The sequence below is a fragment of the Ochlerotatus camptorhynchus genome, unplaced genomic scaffold (genome assembly GCF_037179485.1).
Source record: "Ochlerotatus camptorhynchus isolate MF236.1 unplaced genomic scaffold, CSIRO-AGI_Acam_v1.1 ptg000256l, whole genome shotgun sequence".
Classification (NCBI taxonomy): domain Eukaryota; kingdom Metazoa; phylum Arthropoda; class Insecta; order Diptera; family Culicidae; genus Ochlerotatus; species Ochlerotatus camptorhynchus.
Window position 1 is genome coordinate 1,452,876 of NW_027040746.1, and position 12,762 is coordinate 1,465,637.

The window sequence follows — 12,762 nt, forward strand, 5'->3', positions numbered from 1 at the left end:
AATTTTTGTGTATTTTTGTCCGCTTAATGATCCGGGCGCATCATAAAAAAAAAGAATTGCAGAAAGTAAAAATATTTGGGATTAGAGCTAATTGAGGACAAACTCTTATTGTAGGGTAATTTGAAGAGATAACTTCCTGGCAGTGCTGAGATTTGTTATTGTCGTTGACAGACTTTCGTGCGATATTGACAAAATTGATCCTCAATTGATTGATAGACATGATCCTCAAAAACCCCTTCGTCAAAATCTCATTCATTTTTTTGTCAATGACAAAGATTCACCTGGTAACCAATAGTGAGGTGAAGTGACAGTGAAGTGATGGTGAAGTGATAATTTTTACCTCGGATGAGGTGAGTCTCCGTGCAAATCAAATGGAGAGTGACTTCACCCGAGCTGACAATTGTCACCTCACCGGTGAAAGCATGTCACTCCACCTCACACGCCGTACAGAATAGGCCTACTAGGATCAGTTTCATGAATTGACCACTTTTACGGATGTTCCGGATCTTCCACAGGACCAGTCTTGTGACTTACCAGAAACTGACTCTTCCCAAAAGGTGGTCAACTATCTGCTTAACAATTTCATTAAAGATATCAGAAAGTTATCTCTACAAATTGACGAATTAATTCGAAGTTGTGACCGGAACATAGACCCTGGAGACCACGGAACGTCCGTAAAAGTGGTAATTTCATGTACTGATCCTCAACATCCACGGTTTTTTTCGACGCCTCTCATAGAAGTCTTATCATAATGTGGAGTTATGACCGGAATTTGGTCACTGGAAATCACGAGGTGCTCCACTAAAATATCCGAAACATCCGTAAAAGTGGTCAATTTATGAAACTGATCTTAGAGCTCCGCGTTTTTTTTCAAAACCACTCATAGACGCCTTATCAGAATTAATTCAAAATTGTGACCAGAATATAGACACTGGTGACCACGGGATGGACCACCGCAAAATTTAGAACATCCGTAAAAGTTGTCAATTCATGAAACTTATCCTAGAATTCTACGTTCGTTTCAAAGCCATTCATTGACATCTTATTAATATGAATTCGGAATTGTGATCGGAAAATTGACTCTTGGGTTCATGAAACACAAAACCACTCATTGGCATCTTATCAGAATCAATTTGGAGCTATGACAAGAAATTTTACCCTGGGGACCAATGCACAAAGGTCCCCAAGCCGTATTTAGGAAGACAAAAATATTTGCGCCCAAACCATCACTTTTAGGTTTATGGTGTCTTGTTGAAGATTTATTCGTATTTTTTGTCCAATCTTTTTATGTTACTGAAATTAGGGTGGTCCATAAAATTGGTGAATTGAAAATACAAACTTTTTTAATATTTGAGTTAGACCAATGTAGTGTTTTAAAAAGTTGTAGAACAATCAATTGCTTAAGACATCAAATGTCTATCTCTTATGGTTCATTACTTATGATTAATTTAAGCAAGCAGGTTAGGGTGCCCCTAGAAAATCGGCGAATATAATTTTAGAGGTTCGTAGAAGGTTTGTTTTAAATATTTTTATGACGCATATTTTTGCTGAAGCAACTTAGTTGATATCTTCTTTATTTGAAAAAGTTATGGCAAGATTTTAGTGAAAATTTTGACTTTTTAAAATTATTCGCTCTCACTGTTTTCTCACCAAATGAATAAAAACACGATCTTTCAAAAGAAATCAAAAGTTTGAAAATCGGTTTGCTCCTTTTAGAGATATTGACAGTTAAAAAAATAAATCGAAGAATATCTGCATTAACTTTCTAATAAAAAAAATAGCAACATGGTTGCGTCATCAATATGCGTCATCATAAGTTCTAAATGTGTCCAAAACAACGTTTTTACGAGAAATGAACGTATGAAAAGTTATTCAACTAAATCTGTTTTTTAGAGGACACCCTAACCAGATTGTTAAAAAAAATTAACTCATGAACCATAAGAGATATAAATTTGGTGTATTTAACAAAAATCCTTTGAATTGATTGTTCTACAACTTTTTAGAACATTTCATTGGTCTATCTCAAATAATAACAAAAGTTTGTGTATCCAATTCAACAAGATCGACGGAAAACCAATCAAGAAAAAAAAACTCCGTATTATTCGAAAACCCTTATAATTATGAATTCGGAGTTATTATCGGAAAATAAACCCTGGAGACTATGAATGTTTCTCATGCACATCATAGACGCTCCTCTGAAAGATAATAGACGTGTCTTCAGAATGAACTCGGAGTTGTGACTGGAAAATGGACCCCAGGGTCCATTGGATGGTCTTCCGGAATATACGGGACATCCGTTAAAGTGGATCGTTCAAGAAAACTGATCTCACCACTCTATGGTTTTTTAGAACTGCTCATAGACATTATTTTTCAATTTATTATCATGGATGATTTCTAGGTGGTATTAAAGTGTTTAATAACTTCTAGGTTCTATTAAAAAAAATTTAGGAATTCTTTGATTTCTTTCTCTTGACTTCTTTGGAGTTACAAGTTAACGTTTAAATTGAACCAATAAGCCATTTAAAAATACAGTCTTATTGAGTTATTATTCATATTAATTTATCAGTGGTTTAAAAAAAACACGGAGCTCCAGGATCATTTTCATGGATTGACCACTTTTACAGATGTTCCAGATCTTTTAGTGGACCATCCCGTTGTTCCCATTATAAATTTTCTGGTCAAAATTCCGATTTGATTGTGATAACACAGACAAACAGACGTAACTCTTCATTGTGTATCTTCGTTCACGCATTTAATGGTTGATTTGAATATTATCAGTTCCGCGAACTACACACCGCAGAGCGCTGGTATCGGATCATTTTTACGTTTCTATATATTCCATAGAAGTTTTATGCAATATTCTTTACGAGTTAGCGAGCAAGCTTGTTTTCCGCGAGAAGCCCGACCCAAGCAACAAATCTAGAACTGCTTGGCTATATTCAAAATTTATAAAGGTTTTATTGCAGCTGCAACCATTACCTACTGCTTTATGACGGTCATATACAATGCAAGTCATGAAACATTCTTATAGCTATCTACACAACCCCTATAAAGCTAATGAAAAAACCAACTGATGCCTATGCTATTTTCACCTATGAAAGGTTTTATGATTGCTTTGAAGTATAAAAAAAAGCAATGTGAATTACCCTTATAAAACCCAAAAATAAATCCTTTTATTGCTTTATAAGTAAGCGCAATAAAACTAGTTGGCCATGAAACAGTTATTTTAAAACAATTAAAAATAAAAAATAAAACAAATAAAATCTAGCATTGGTATGAATTTATGTATTGAGATCTATTTTCTGTAAAATTAAGGTGATTCCATCAAGTTCATTTGATTTCTGAAACAATCTTTTTTGTTAACTTGAATTATTTTGGAGGCGCATTTATTTAACGCTCATATTATCCCAATATACACGATAACATTTCAAGCGCATATGTTTTAGAACTTCTAAAAAGTCATTTATTTTCTTTAAGATTTTCACTTATGCCGCCATGAGACAAAATTGATTGCATGGTGATCTTGACACCAACACTCAAACCTATTTTTACCGCTAAAGATTTCCATTTGGAAAAAAAAGTTTCAGGAGAACAGAACAACAACAAGCTTAATTATGGCGGTTGCTTTGATGCAATAAAAATTAAATTGGATTTATAACTGATTTCCACCAAAGCGTAATAAAGCTGCTTGGATACAATATTGCTCTTAAAGAGGCTATGAGAACCTTTTGTAGAGTATGAGGCTTTATGACAAAAGGTTTTAAGACAACTTTATTATGATTCTCAAACATGCTTTATAAACCTTATCAAGAGCGGTCCACTAAGCTGTAAGACGATCTTATAGCGGTTATCAAAAGGTTGTGCTGGAGCTATTAATTTTATTGACGGTTTTATAAAATTGATCTCAATAACCACTAATAGAGTGCAATAAAACAAGAAATGCTACTTGGGGAGAGACGCGTTACTGAGGTCCAATGTTTTGAGATACTATGTTTTCAAGAAAAACTTTTTCAAGGAGTTACGTCTGTTTGTCTGTGGTGATAAAACGTTTATGGGTGATTTCTAAAAAACCGTAGAGCTCTACGATCAGTTTCATGAATTGTCCACTTTTACGAATGTTCCGGATCTATAAGTGGACCATCCCGTGGTCCCCAGTATAAATTTTCTGGTCACAACTCCGAATTTATTGTGATAATACGTCTATTCTAATGTTTCTAAAAAAACCGTGGAGCTCTACGATCAGTTTCATGAATTGAGCACTTTTCCGGATGTTCCGGATCTTCCGGTGGACCATCCCCTAGTCTCCAGAATCCATATTCTGAACACAACTCCGAATTCATTATTTAAGATAAGGATAAGATGTCTATGAGTGGTTTCATAAACAAAAACAAAAACACCGCGCACAGACTGCTGTCAAAAAAACTATGACCAATATACTATGAACTATTCCGGCTTGATGGAATAGTTTATAGCTTGCAACTATGATATAGAAACTATCGCTAGAGTGTACACACGACAATGAATCTGGCTCTATGTCATAGCTCTAAACTATAACTTGCAAGTCATAACTATGAGCTATCACGTCATAGTTTAGGTGTTCCTATGGGCTATAATATAGTTTTCTATTACATAGCTCGCTATATACTAGAAATAGCCTCCGTGTGGCGGCACCTTGACATGTTGTCTTGCCGACTGCACAGCTCAGTTTTCGGAGGTGGATTTTTTTCAGTGCATCTCGATGGTCACGGACCCCCATCTCACTACCAATACCGATGCACATATCCTGGATGTCAACAATTGTTCACCAAGACATACTGTTTCAAACGACATTATAAACTTCATCATTACCCACCCGTCGAAGATCCTAGTGCGCTGATCACGGCAGAATGTTCATCGTTCAACGTCGGTACATCGGTCGAATCAAGAGACTGTTATACCAACCGGTGGAAACTAACAATTTTAAATTGGTTCACTACTTGACTAGCCTATTGGTCCCAAGCAAATCGATTAACGTACCCCATTATAGTCGAAATTTTAGTACTACACTATATTTGTTTTGATTCGATATGAAAGTTTGACAGATAAAATGAGGGGGTCCGTGGATTTTCCTATGTTTCGAGGGGTGCATCGATTAGCTTGGGACCGAAGATAGTACCAGAGCTGAGCCAAAAAGTTCAGCACATTTGTTCGGGACCTTCTGGTCTTAGGCTGTGTTCCATTTGGTGAATTTTCACTTAAATTTGACAGATGGAAAATTTTCAAATAAACCTGCTATTCCAGCAGACTTATTTCTGACAGACAAGGAATCAACTTTGACAGATGCTTTCTCGAAAATCGGCCGTTCAACAACAGAGGGATTTTCGAACATCATAATTTATTTTCGAAGTGTCAAATTTAAGTGAAAATTTTCCAAATGGAACACAGCCTTAGAGTTACCTCTATGGTTATACCAACCGGTGAACACTCGTGTTTATTTCAGTTACCGTGGGGACGTAATTTGTGATTAGCCCCGGTCCCTTTCAAATTGTATCATTATTTATGAACGATCCTTATATTTGAAATGACCTTTCACATTCATCTAGTGATGGTCGATTTTCATTCGAATAATCGATTAACGGACCGAACAGTAAAATATTTGTAATCGATTATATCATGCCGATATAAGCATTAACATCTCCAGAGGATCATCACCGATCGTTTCAAGCATGTGTTGCACTCTCATTGGTGGAAAAATGGCAGCACAGCGAACAAAAATAATCGATTAGTTGTTAATCGAGTATTTAAAAAATAGGACATCTCTGATTTTGGTGTCATTGTTTTGATAAAAATGAGCACAAAATTTCATCTCTACCGAGGGGGCAGCAAAACCACAAAATTACCTTGAATACGGGGGGGATTCATTGGATGAAAGGGACCGTGAAAGAGGACACTGAAATTGAAAGTTTTTCGTCCGACAGTTTCATCTTAGTAATCATCTTTGGTTATACTACACCTTCCAAAGTACAAAGAATAGAAGATTTCCAAGAAGTTCAACAGGTTACGTCAAATCATCAGAAGATAAAAGAATAGACTATTTCAATCTTTTTGCCGCTGGTATCATTCGAAAAGTAGCAATAAAAAGTTCGGGAATAAATAAGTTATTAGAACATTTAATAATTCCCTTCAGTAGTCTTTAGAAAGAAGAATTGAACATGAAGTTAGAAGGAGTCGATAAAAATGTTAGATTTATTCTGTGTTTATTCCAAGGTGACAACTTAGGAGTTCATTCATTGCTCTCTTTATCTAGTAGCTCATTGGATTGTACTAGCATTTTCACCAAATCGACAGTGAGCATTCATAAGGGCGAATACGCGATGATCGATTCTCTTCATCGATTTTCTCTTTGCATTGCTAGGTACAGCTAGGCGAAACAATTTTCTAGAATTTGTTCAATGCAGAGTAGTAACAGGTTGTATTGGCTATCAACAGCAACAGCAAACGCATCGAGAAACGTTAAATGGTTAAATCTAGCGAGTTATTAACAAAAGAGAAAATCGACGAAGAGAATCGATCATCGCGTATACTGCCGCTATACGCATAAGAGTCCCACGGTGCAGAAGGATTGCATAGAACATGGGACAGTTATGCGTAGAACGGCAGTATAGGCCCTTATGCATGCTCACTGTCGAAATGTATTAGAATGTTTTGGTTCTATCTCTTTCACTCTACTCAAAACTGAAATGCATAAAAAAAATGACAAAATGATACACTCTTTGCACTCTGTCAAAGAATCATTGTACCCAAAATCAACTATGTTCAAATCAAAACAAAAAAACTAACCCATCTGGTGGATGATGGAACAAGCTTCCAAGAAAATTCTATTACAGTGAACCACATTATTTTAATGGAGTTCTTCGCCAGTAAGTCGTCTGTCACTTCGTTTGTGGTTCCACGTAATCAACAATACTAGTGTAGATGGAATGCACGATCTATTCAGTGGAGGTGTTTGCAAATATGGCTTGACCTCCCCGAAAAAAATAACAACAAAAATACAATAAAAAACAATGTAACAATAAGACGAAAATTATTGTCTTAACAATGATTTACATTGTTACGTCTACAATAAATTTACCTTGATTTATGTTGTACAAAACAGAAAATTTCATGGTAAATGGAAAATTTACAATAAAAAAGGGGGGTTGTTAAGTATCTTAACAATGAAATTTTCGTGATTTCCCCATATAAATTTTTTTCAATAACATTATATATTATTGTTATTTTACTGTTGGTTGGCGAATTTATTGATTAAAAAAAATAACAGTGTACTTTAAAGTGTATGTGTTGGCTTGACAGATCTACTTTATCGACTTTAAAAATAAATCGAAAACATAAAACATCGCCCCGGGAAGGGAGGGGGTGGGTGGTGGTATGTCTGTTACGGGTGAGTCCTTTTTTTACTGGTTATGGATTGAGATTCGATCCGGAACTTGTGAGAATTGGAGGCCAACATCCCTGCACTCGATCTCCCTAGGTCACGTCTCTTTGGTGGTTGAGTATCGTTGATAAGCTATAATGCATTCGACTGGAGAGAATCGCCCATGAAATATGCTTCCACCTGAGAGTTCCTTCCTGACATCTTAGTGGTGGAATTTTTTATTATTATTGTATGATTATTGACTGCACGGAATAGGTCTGCATTAAGCGGGATTTAGATAAGGCAGGTGAGTTGAATTCAACTCAAACCGATCTGGTCGTAGGCGTTCAACTCTGGGGGGGACGTGCTGTCAAATCAGCCTACTGATCATCTTGTATGAAACTGGTTCCAAACGTAAACAAACGCTGTAGGTTTCTTATGGCTTGTTTACGTTTGGAACCAGTTATGCGAGGTAGGCGACGATTGTTCGTATTTGACAGCCACCTCCCCCCCTTGGTTCAACTGACTTGGCAACGAATAGAGCCAAACGAACTGTCAAAGCAAGAGCCATACGAGCCAATGTCCTTTATATAAGGTCCGGGCCAACAGGCTTATTGGTGTTAGTGAAATGAACAAATGTTTAGTGGTGTTCGTATTTCACTGCAATGTTTATCTTTTTACACGAAACAGCTGCTGGCAGTGACGTAAATCTCACTGTTCGCAGTATGGAATGTTATGGTAGAGTGACGTCGTCACATGAATGCTCAGCAATGCTTACAATATTTTTGCTTCTAACACCAGCAAGCTGCCTGTTGACCCGGACCTTATATAAACGTCATTGATACGAGCAGCGCCTATATTGATTACATTGGCAGTGTTGCTGACCCTCTCATAGTCTGCATGCTTCAATCAGATTTATTTTTATTGTTCGTGAAGTAACCCACAATGAAAACACACCAATATTTAATGTAACAACAATTTTTATTGTAATAGAGTTGTTCATTATTGTTCGTGATCGAATCATGTTAACAATAAAATAAATGAAAAATACAATAAAAATCATTGTAATAACATTTTATTATGTACATTCATTGTACATCTAGGTAGCAGTTTTGCCGTTTTCGGAAGGGTACAACATTATGACAATCATTTTTATTGTCGACAATAAATATTAATGTTAGAGCATTGGTGGGCGTTGGCCAAATTTGGATTTTTCTGATATAATCCTAAATAGGACCTAGATTATTTAATACTCTAGTAACCTCAAGTCCGTGCTCTGTCACAATGTTTCATTGTGATTAATCAACACTCAAAGGGGTAAAATATCAAATTTAGGGTGAATTTGAAAGAAAGGGAACTTGGAGTGTAGAGCGCACTGCCCACTGGACGATTCTGAAGCCTGGCCAAGTGAGTGGGGTATGGGTTTATTTGATTGAACGTCATTTCCAATGTATATATTGATATATTCAAACCATTGGCATTTGAGATAAGACAGAGATAGGATGCGGAGGGCCCGCTTAGGGGAAGCGTAACCCATGTTATGGTTTCCATTTATTAAATAGTTCAGATAGGCTGGAAATGACAGGTTCATAGTGAGAAAATGTACCATATGGGGCCCGTTCACTGATCAAAATCAGATTCACATCGTCAGACCCTGCCCAAGAATAAGGGGATTGACGATGTCTTGTCAAGTTTTATTTTGAATTTGCGTTTTGCATTTAATACTCTAGTAAATCTCGCTTCCGTGCTCATTCACAACAGTGTGAGGTGTCAATGCTCACTGGGTCATATGTCTTAGACCAGTTCCAGATTAGTTTGCTATTAATATCTTCTGCATCGCAGTTCGCGATAGATTCCTAAATATGGGTTCTCTTTTCCGACCATAATAGTGTGAGGGAAGGGGGTGAGTTCTGGATCAACAATGGAAGGGGGCCCATCGGTTTTTGTGGGCAAACCGTCCAAAGCCCGTTCCTCACGGATCGGGGGCTGCTCACGCAGACCAACACCATCTTCGTGTAGGTGGAAGTTTTCCCTATCCGATGATGGTGTTGGTTTGCGTGGGTGGCCTTCGCTTTGTGAGTGGGGGGCTTTGGAGCGGTTTGTTTACAAATGCTGATGGGCCCTTTTCTATTGTTGATCCAGAGTTAAACGTTCGATATGAGAGCGACTAGGGCAAATAAATAGGAAAGACAACACCATGACCCAAATAAGTAACCAATGCATGCGGCTCACACTTAACTTGTTCTATTTCTTTCTTTCTTCCTATCATGTACTAATATTAACTGCCTGAGGACAAATGGGAACACGACCAGAAACCAGAAACGAACAAGAAAAGAAGAATTAAACTTGCACCGGCAAGAGGAAGCAGACAGAAAGGATCATGCCGGTTGGAGACAGCCAATGTATACTGGACGAAGCTTGTATCTAGGAAAAGTTGTATGTGCAGGAAACCGTAAGTAGGATAAGAATCGTAAAAGGTGTGTGCTTGCTTGATAAGATCCTAACTTTACTTTAAATACACGGTAGGAATCGAATATCCATTTATGATTAAGGTTTTGCCCATTTTTCAGTGGGAGTGGCAATACTCATTGATGAGTGATTTATCGTACCCATTTATTAGTAACTGTTTGCAGCTAATGATTAATTGATTTACCTATTTTAGAATTACCTATACTTCACATCAGAACCTCATTTCCTTCAATTACTACTCCGTCGCAGCACACACCTTATATGGATCGCTAACCTTTATTTAGTTTCAGCATTTTCGACATTATAATCAAAAGGTGAGTTTTAAAAGTATAATTACCATGCATATAGATAAGTTAATGTACCAGAACCTGGACGGACACGAGCCTACCCGCATAAACGCGAACCATCACATGACCTTACCGATAATGGTTATAAATTGTTTATAATCCCTGCTAAACTTCAACTGAAATGGTTATGGAACCTTACATGAACGTTTGTGTGATAAAGTTTTAACCTTATGTGTTATGGTTTTCTGGAAGCGGACCTTACAAATAATGGGTTGTTAAGAACCATTACCATTCCAAATTCTTGTTTTCTCCATACATTTTCGGAAAGAGAACTATATTAGAACGTTTTTACTTATGGTTTGAGAACATTAATGGTTATGGTTATGGTAGTCAGTAAGGTCCATTAATGGTTTTGTATTATCGCTCAACTTTACGTGAAATATATCGTGAATTGGTAATCAGTAATTTACAGGCAACCAATTCGCGATATATTCCACATAAAGTTGATCGATGTTACAAAACCATTCATGGACCTTACTGGTTACCATAACCATTACCATTAATGTTCTTAAACCATAAGTTAAAAGGTTTTAGTAAAGTTTTCTTTCCGAAAATGTATGGAGAAAACAAGAATTTGGAATGGTAATGGTTCTTAACAACCCATTATTTGTAAGGTCCACTTCCAAAAAACTATAATACTTAAGGTTAAAACTTTATCATTAAACGTTCATGTAAAGTTCCATAACCATTTCAGTTGAAGTTTAGCAGGGATTATAAACAATTTATAACCATTATCGGTAAGGTCAATTTATGGTTCGCGCTTATGCGGGTACCCAGGGGAGGACCCGGATACGACCACCCATGTGTGTCTAGAGTATCGCACGAGCTGACGAGTGCAACGGGAAGGACAGTAGCCCTAATAAAAATTGTATGGTTAATTTGCTTAACGACGTGTTCTGGGTATCATCCAAACCATTAATGGAATAGTTCAATGATTTGGGTTATCGTTCGTTTATGGTTATTTTTTATTAGGGAGGTGTATAGACTAGGGGGTTGGTCCCTAGATAAGCCTTCTTAGCGGAAGGCACAGCCTATGCACTGAACAATTACAATTACAATTACAATTACAATAAATATTAATGTTAGAGCATTGTTTCCACTGAAAATTTTATTGTAATTTTTTTTTCGGGTCTGCTTTGAACTATTTTATGTACCGTGAAAAATACTTCACAATCGCTTACTTGACCATGCGTCTTCAGATGCTGGATTGCGCCGTATACCAGACTTCAACGAGGCTTACTATAAAATTACCAAGTCTAAAATGGTAACAATGAAAATGACATCAGATTCTGATGAAATGCGGATACCCTCACAATATTTTTTCCCTCTAGGCTGTGGTCAAGGCTCGGCGAGTGTTCCTTCTAATCTGGAGAGGTTCTTGGTATAGTCGCTATATTTATAAGGACTTGCTGCAAGTCATTAAACAGTTAAATAAACCTGCTATTCTATACCAGGCTAATTTATGAACGACAAGGAATTAATTTTGGCAAACACCTTTTCGAAAATTGGACGATCAACAATTTTCGAACATTGTAATTTCTTTTTCCATCAGAATCCGATTTCCAGAAATACGCCCTTTTGTATTATTTTTCAATCGTTCTGTCATTTATCATCCACTCTGAAAAATTTTCACGTCCGATTTACGTGAAATATCTCGTAGCTGCTCTGATTTTAGAAAACCTCAAATGTTACGTGACGTTAGTCACTTTGACCTGCATCACACGTCATGTTCACTAAAAATGTTAGTGAAATCTACCGTATTTTCACGTGAACATATTTAGTGTGTCTGTGTTAGTGAGTTTCCGACTTTGACATTTCAGTGAAACTAGGTTTACGTGATTTTCAGGTATGCAAAAAATCAATATGGCGTCAAAGTGTAATTTGGCGGAAGAACTCCTCAACGATTTAAAATTTCCCGACAGCTTGCTGAAAGTATTGGACGGTAATTTGATTATTTTACTTTATTTGTTTAAGATTATGAGTCACTAACGTAGCTTCTTTTATATGTTTATAATTTCAGAAGGTGGATTCGGTATCTTTAGCCTCCTTACTGCATCCGAGGATCAGTTCTTAGCATGCTTAGAAGAGCTGGGCTATAAAGATATTTCGCGCACATCGTCATATTTATTCGGATTTCAGATGGGCGATATTCGATTACGAAAATACTTCTCCGAGCTTGTTAGCCTCTGCGTCTACAGACAGATTATGAAGTGATGCTTTCAGGCAGTGTGAATAACAAAGGAACTAATTATCGAACAGGAAATGTCATGACAATGTTCAGAAACGGTACCACACTTTTATATGAGATTCTTGAAATAATGTATTTAGAAAATTCATTGTATTTAATAGTACAAATGTGGGATGTAGGCCAATACCAAGAACACTTTTTAGCATACGAAGCGATGAATCGTTTAAGTTTGGTAAATATAATTAGCATAGATTATTTTGACAGTCAGCCTGTATCACTACATCGCGTTGAAAATTCGTACATGTTTAGAGTTAAGAATAATTTTAATGATAATTTAAATAAATGTTTGAAACAGAGTTTGAAAC